We start from the raw sequence: 7,831 nt of genomic DNA, 5'->3' as shown, positions 1-7,831 counted from the left end.
GTTTTCACACAGAATGTCTAGGCACCGCGGCAATGACTCAGATTGGGGATTGTCACCCTGATCCCCAATCTCTTCGTTTAAGCTGTCTCCCTACAGTAGGCTAAGGGGGTAAACCCTATGGAAAAATGGAATGAAGAAGAACTAGTTGGGAACCAACCAGTCCAGGAGACACAGTGAAGTGATCAAGTACTTGATTAAGATTTAGCAAGACTTATAGGATTTGATTAGATTTCTAACGATTGATACTAGTGCCTTATGGAGTCAATGATATTGCTAGGGAAATGAAGACCAAGTAATCAATTAACAACTGTTTCTTAGATGAATGACTATCTTATATGAAATATAGACCCTAAAACTAATGTGAGATGCAAGAATATTGGTTAATTTTAGTTAAATGTCTATCTAAGTTTTAACCCTTCAATCATTTCTAGATTGAGTCTGATTTCGTAGTAATTGGCAGAAAGAAGATAAGGTGAAGTGAAGTACACTAAGGTGTGATTAACGATACCTCTCCTGAAAATCTAACATACTCGGTGCCTCCGGCACTGTAGAGAGCTATGGCTCCGATGACTGCAAGGTCACCGTTTTAAGTACTATTAAAAGCAGACTACTCAAGCAAAGATGGATGGATACCTATCTCTATTGACCAAACTTATGCTTAGAAGTAAATTTTATTTATGCAAAACTAACTTATATGCAAATGCAGCAGATGATGAGAAGATGAGATGAAGTTAGATTCAAGGATGAAAAGATGCTTATGTCGTAGAAACTTCCAATACCCAAATGACATGTTCGCTTTATTAAATGAAGAGTTAAAATTAAACCCCTGACGATATTACAATTAGAACACAAGCTTATTTCAAATCTTTGTGATACAGTTGTAGCTCAAAGAGAACAAAAACTTCTTTGCAATTAATATCAACAAATGCTCAAAAAATACTCAGTTTATGAAACAAAGGATACGCATTTTATCACAATTCCATGACAGAGTACTTAATTTTCAGAAATTAATTTTTAGAACAACAGTAAGAAAAACTTTATGACAATAGCAATATGACAATGAAAACAGTAAGCTATCAATGATATCTTTATGTCAAAAATTTACCAAAATTTTTCCAAACTTGCCCACATGAATTATCAAAAATTTCCAACCTGTTATGATGTGATTTCTAGAATTATATCGGATCTGATATACTTATTATAGCCAATAATTAAAACGTGAAATAAGCCTAATGATGAATGTCCAACTTAAGAAATTAATTCCTTAATGTATTAGACAACTTAGGAACTGATTTTAGGCTAACCCACATGAAATTTTTCCACTGTTATATTTTAGACTTCAGAAATAGAATTGTTCAGAGATAACAGTAATCCAAAATGCAAAATCTAGGCCAAATTCTTGATACACATCAAACATAAATGACTTATTAATGTATTTAGAAATTTTTTAGTTAATTTCAAACCACTTAGATGTGTTTTTCACCACTATTAAAAAGGTATATGACTGCTGTAGCAAACAATGAGGAAAAACATGGTTTAGAGATCAAACCCTTAGGCCCTAGGCCTTGAAGATCACTTGCCCAAGTTGCCAAAAAAATTTCAATATCTGAAACACAAATTTTTACCAAATTTTCTGCAAAACCCACCAATGATTAGCTTCAAAAAATCAAATATTCAAATTAGAAATGGAAAAGGGAATCTAGGGCCAATGAGAGCTAGCACTAGGCCCAACAGAACTAGCGTTGGTCTAGGAGTACGCAGATCTGGGATTAGGAGTCCCAAAACTTGAAACCCTTGTTCTGAAAAAATTTATTTTGCTTTAGATCTTCAGATTTATTGCAAAATCTTTAATGACTGGCCTTGTAAAAAGATTTGGGATAAGATATTGCCCTCCAGGGCCTAGATCTGTCTCAAAACCCCCAGATTTGCTTGAAAAATCTCAGATCTGAAGATTTACTTGGCTGATTTCTCAGATCTATTCTTGCAAACAATCTTCGAACCCAGATCTTGCCCTCCAGGGTCTAGATCTAGCTCAGATCTGAAGATTTTCTTGGTTGATTTCTCAGATCTACTCCTGCAAACAATTTTTGAACTCAGATCTTCCCCTTCAAGATCTAGATCTAGCTCAGATCTGAAGATTTTCTTGGCTGATTTCTCAGATCTATTTTTGCACAACTGAAAAGAGAAAAACCCAATACCCAATATATACAAAAATAGAGAAAATCCCAAAAAACCCAAGTGTTAAAATTCAAAATTATGTTACAAAATTTCAGATCTACACAAGTAAATAACATATCTATACAAATAATTTACAGATCTATATAAATAATTTACAGATCTATCAGATCTGAAAAATATGAGTCCAACTCCGCTCCCAGATTTGATAATCTAAGGCTCTTAATAATCAGATCTATCAAAATTTCCACAAAATATTTAAAATATTTTGAAATTTTAGAGAGGTACTAGCCCAAAAACACCCTACAGAAAAAATATTATCATTAGATAAATCCCGAGGCTTATATGAAGTAAGTTCTTGAGAAAATATGTGTTGAGAGTTAGTTGGTCCAAACGAAAACTATCCCCAAACGCTCAATAAGAACTTGAGAGATATTCTGCAAACACTAGATCAACCATCAAATCAAGTAGAGAAATAGAATAACAATAAAATTCTGAAAGAATAGAGATAACTGCTACTTCAATCAAAATAAAAAATCTTACCCTAGATCCAACAAACTGAATAAGATAACTATATTTAGATTATTCTAATCAAGCTATAGATTGATAGTTTTCATATAATATTAAGCAGAAATTAAAATAATGTTACCATAAATTCATGAAGAGGAACACTACGACAAGTTGAAAGCCCAAAGACTTTTGCATTAATTCAAAAAAGTATACAAGAGAGCTTGAGAGCTTAGTACACGATCCAGAGATTGGATCAATTGACTGACAAATGACTTCCTATTTAAAGATAAATCCTCCAACGGCTAGTTCGAGTGATCCTCGTCAAAGCAATCTCGACTGTTGATGAAGATCAAAATTTGTTTTAATCTCATCCGTCGAAATTTTAAATTATTGAGGAAATTTTTTTGAATTAATTAAAATGCATTTAATTGAAAATTTCGAATTTCCTCAATAATTTAAAATTTCGATGGATGAGATTAAAATAAATTTTGATCCTCATCAACAGTCGATATTGTTTTAACGAGGATCACTCGAACTAGCCGTTGGACGATTTATTTGAATTAATTTCCTCAAAATTCTGACTTTGACTTAACCCCAGGGACCAAAGGCTTAAAATTTAGCAAAATAATCAATTTACCTTAGTCCCTGGACCTCTTAAAATTTGATTTTTAAGGACCAACGAATTTTGCCTTCGGAAAATTTAAATTTACCTAGGACCTAGAATTAATTAAATTTCTGACTTATGATTTTAATTAATTTTGGCCAGAAAATTTAATTAATTAACCTATGAGGGGATAAATTATTTTTCTAACCCTCAAGACACTTTATCTCATGATTTTTACATTTTTACATCTCAAGGGGGAAGACCCTCAGAGACTACCTAGTTCTGCGACACAAAATATAATCTAACAGATCAAACAATTTGTAATAAAATAACCTAACCAAATAATTAAAATTATACCCAAATCACTTTTACATAGATTCGATCTAGGACACTAGGACTCCCCTAAGATCCCAGTGACAAAATCCATTCCGGCTTTGGGGTAAGGCTAAAAGAAAACCCTGTCGACCATCCGAGAATGGATTGGTGAGACAAAAAACCTCTTGGAATGTAGATCGTCATTAGAAAAATAACTTTACCTAGGTAATTACATACACGACACATGCAGAACGGGTTTACATTATACACATGCAGACTGGGTTTACATTATAAGATGATGATCAAGCTAATGATGATATCTCGACGACACTAACACATCGATAAGGCACTATCCCCTTTGCGAAAAAAAAGAGGGTACTGCTAGGGGTCGTTGACACGTAGTGGTCAACTGGGTGATAGATGAATCTCCCCTATGATGATTCTTCTTCAGTAGATTGAGACATCATTGTTCCAGATTATACAAAGCAGAGATGAACAAAGATGAGTAGAGAAAGTAGAGATCTTTGATGCAGAAAGAAATTCCTCCCTAGCTAAGAGGGAGTGTTGAAAATTGGCAGCTCAGGGATGAATTTCCTTATCTAAAATCTCATTTCTGACAATTTTGGAGTGACTTTCTAAAAATAGAAAGTCATGTCTAGCATCTCAAGTATGAATTTCCAAAAATAGTAAATCACCTTGCATCAATTGGTAATCAAGTATAGTTGATGGAAAATCACTTAACTTATCATTAATCAATCCTAATAGTTCAATCTTGACTTAATCATCAATATTATTATTATTACTATCACTGTTGATAATATCGGCGATATTCGAAAATATCGCGATATTTTCGGCAAAACGATATATCGCCGAGAAAATATCGCGATATTTTCTGTTTTGAAAATATCGCGATATTTTCAAAATATCGGCAAATATCGGAAAATATCGGCAAAATATCGCGATATTTTGAAAATATCGGCTATATTTAAAAATTTGAAAAAATTATTTTTTATGCTTGCCGATATTTGCCGATATTTTGCCGATATTTTTGCCGATATTGCCGATAAGATATTTTCTGGACCCTTGCCGATATTTTGCCGATACCGATATTTTCAACACTGATTACTATTATCCTTTATGATATTATTATATTATTATTAAAAGGAAATTCATGTCTCTCAATCATGGCACTCAATCATGTCATATGTAACTCCCCTCAATTAATGCATATGTTACTCTCTCTCACTTAATGGATACGTTAGACTCTCTCTTATGCACTCATTTAAAACATGGCATATTTCTCTTACACACATTAAAACATATCATAAAAGATTCCTCTTACGCACTCTAATGATATGTTACATTCTCTCATTTATATCATAAGTTACTAAGGCATACGTTGATCTCTTTTATGGCATATGTTACTAAGGCATGTGTTTCTCTCCTTAATGGCATGAGTTACTCTCGCTAAATGGCATATGTTACTCTTCCTCAAGGCATGTGTATTGCTCCTTCTTTATGACCAGAATTTGTTGCTCCTCCTATATATGTATCTCATATTATCTCATCTCCTTACTATTTGTGCATTGCGAGAGAGGGATTCGAAATTGAGAGAGAGAGTTGGAGAGACTTGAAGAAAATTATGAGGAAGAGAGACTTGGAGAGTAAGAGCAGAACTTGAAGGTTTTTTCAGTGTTTGCATCAGTTGCTACTATCAGTGATCTTCATGCTACAGTTTGTTCAGATTTGGATGAACTTACTCATTCTCTAGATCTCTCATTGTACTTTGTATCTTTGTTGAACAATTGATATTTAATAGAAAAAGAATTTGGTTGGGTTTCCCCCTTGTGGGTTTTGCCTTGGTCATTGAACCTAAATTTTCTCTATCTCATTTATGTTCTTCGATTTCTTCTATTGTGCATTTGGTTTATGTTCTATCTACAATTGCTTAACTAATATTGCAGCACAAAGAAGTTTTTTTTTTTTTAAATAAATAATTGTTACAACATAAAACATCAGAATTTCAACAACGAGGGTTATCAAAGGATCCTAAGAAAAAGATCATAGTAGGCATAGATACGAGAAACAAAAAAAGGTAAGATCAAATGTAGACAAAAATATTGTTTATACAACAATGCAAAGTGAGGTGAACATGTGTAGCCTCTATCATAGAAAAAAAAGGAGGAAATGACCAACTCTTTCATATCAAGATACAAGTCAAGAACAAAAAAGTGGATTCTCTATTCAACTTCGATGTACAGACCAACCTCATATTTACTATGTTTGCACTTTAGTTGCATACACCTTTACATTTCCACTGGTACCTTTTCTTAGCTAACAAATTTATCACAATAGCACTTACAAAAACTACTACTTCAATATCAAAAGCATGTGTATTTTTAATATTATACCTTGTATGAAGGTTCATCCCAGCAAGGAAAACACCTTCGAGCATCTGCTGGCTCAAAATGAGTAACTGCCATATTCCTCTTCTCACCATTGACCACATATGCGCTGAAGCATGCATGTCTTCATGTCAACAAGTCAGTTAAGCTACTTTTGGTTGGAAGTTTGTAGCATCCTTAGCCTAACGTGGAAAAATAATACATTGCGAGAGGAGCATGTGTTCAAATAAATTTGAACATTAAATTTTCATAACAATAACACTTTATCTTTAAAAAAAACTCAATTTTGAAAAAAAAGCAAAATAAAAAAATATGAAGGAAAAAAATGAGACAACACATATACCTTCAATAAAATCCCTTCATCTGATCATTCAGAGTACACTGAAATTCAATGTCCATAATTGTCTCATCTTTGTGGCAAGGTTTCATCGAACTCCAACACCAAAATCTCATCTTCTGCATGAACACTGACAATGGACGGATTTATCACCTGCATAAAGAGAACATATCAGGAAGGGTCCCTGAATACAATGTTCATAGCACTCATACATAATCATAAATATCCTAACATCGGAACCCTAATTACCCCCAATAATATAGACAATGGTTTTTTACTTCCCTTGCAGTCCAAATCAGCATTTCAATACTATAGGGCAGGGAATCCTTATTAAAGCTTATTGAGGTGAAGGGAAATCCATGGACTGGAATGCTATGTTAAATGCCAATTCTTTAAAGAGCTCACGAAAGATACCATACAAAATTAAACTATAGGTTGAACTACCTGCTTCTTTAAAGGTGGTTACTGCTCAACACTTACTCAAAGGACGCTTGATCAAGTTTCCACACTATAAGAGAGATTAGGTATAATTCTGCCCAATAAACAATAATTCAAATTTCAAACTGAATCCAAGACAGGATGGCAACAGTTGGAAAATCATTTCTCTTCCTCTTTCCTTTTTCTTCTTTTTCAGCCAAATGAAACTGGATCAAGTTTGAAAACTAAAACAGAAATTTGACACAATTCCATAAACATTTGGAATATAATCTGATTTTCATACTGTTGCACAGGAATGCTATAATAAGAAGTATGCCTTTAGTTTCTTCTACAAATACAAACAATAAAATTATATTATTTCCATTATATTTACCCTTTACTTTTTAAGTTTCTTCTACAAATACAAATGCGCGTGGACTTCCTTTCACTTAAATGCTAGCTCAGGAACATCTATTATGTCAAAATAGTACGATATTTACACCCAGGCTCATCAGTTTTTAACATGCTATCCAGTGTGACAGATCACACAAAAATAAAACCACAAACTTAGAACTTGATACTCCACACATTACAGGAGTTAATCAAGAACCCTTGCAAACCATATCCATCACAACATTACAGAATGTCAAATAATATCGACAAAATAAAAATACCACATTGTGTTTTTTTTGCTTTCACAAATTAATCCTATTGCTTTATTTTCCTTTAAACTCAAGAGAAGCATTACTGCACTCAAGAGAATCATTACTGAGAACTCTATAAAAAACAGTGCCTTTGTAGCTGAAATATTCCATCAAATTCACCCCCTACCGGCCCCTACAGCTTTATTATTTCATCAAATTCACCCCATAACTGCCCCTGCATCTTTCCTATTCCATCAAGTTCCCCAATACTTGGACATGGCTTAAAACACTTATGTTTTATTCTTCTGTGGGATAATTGAATTTTGGTGGGGAAAAAAACGCGCCACCGCTACTGAACAATGACACCAATGGTACCACATAATGAAACGACAAAGCTTTAATTAGATGTTATTATTTACCATCG

This window comes from Pinus tabuliformis, chromosome X (genome assembly GCF_031772625.1).
Source record: "Pinus tabuliformis cultivar Carrire ecotype Pingquan chromosome X, CPIR1, whole genome shotgun sequence".
NCBI lineage: Eukaryota > Viridiplantae > Streptophyta > Pinopsida > Pinales > Pinaceae > Pinus > Pinus tabuliformis.
The sequence above is the reverse complement of the archived record's forward strand: the minus strand, read 5'-3'. Positions refer to the sequence as shown.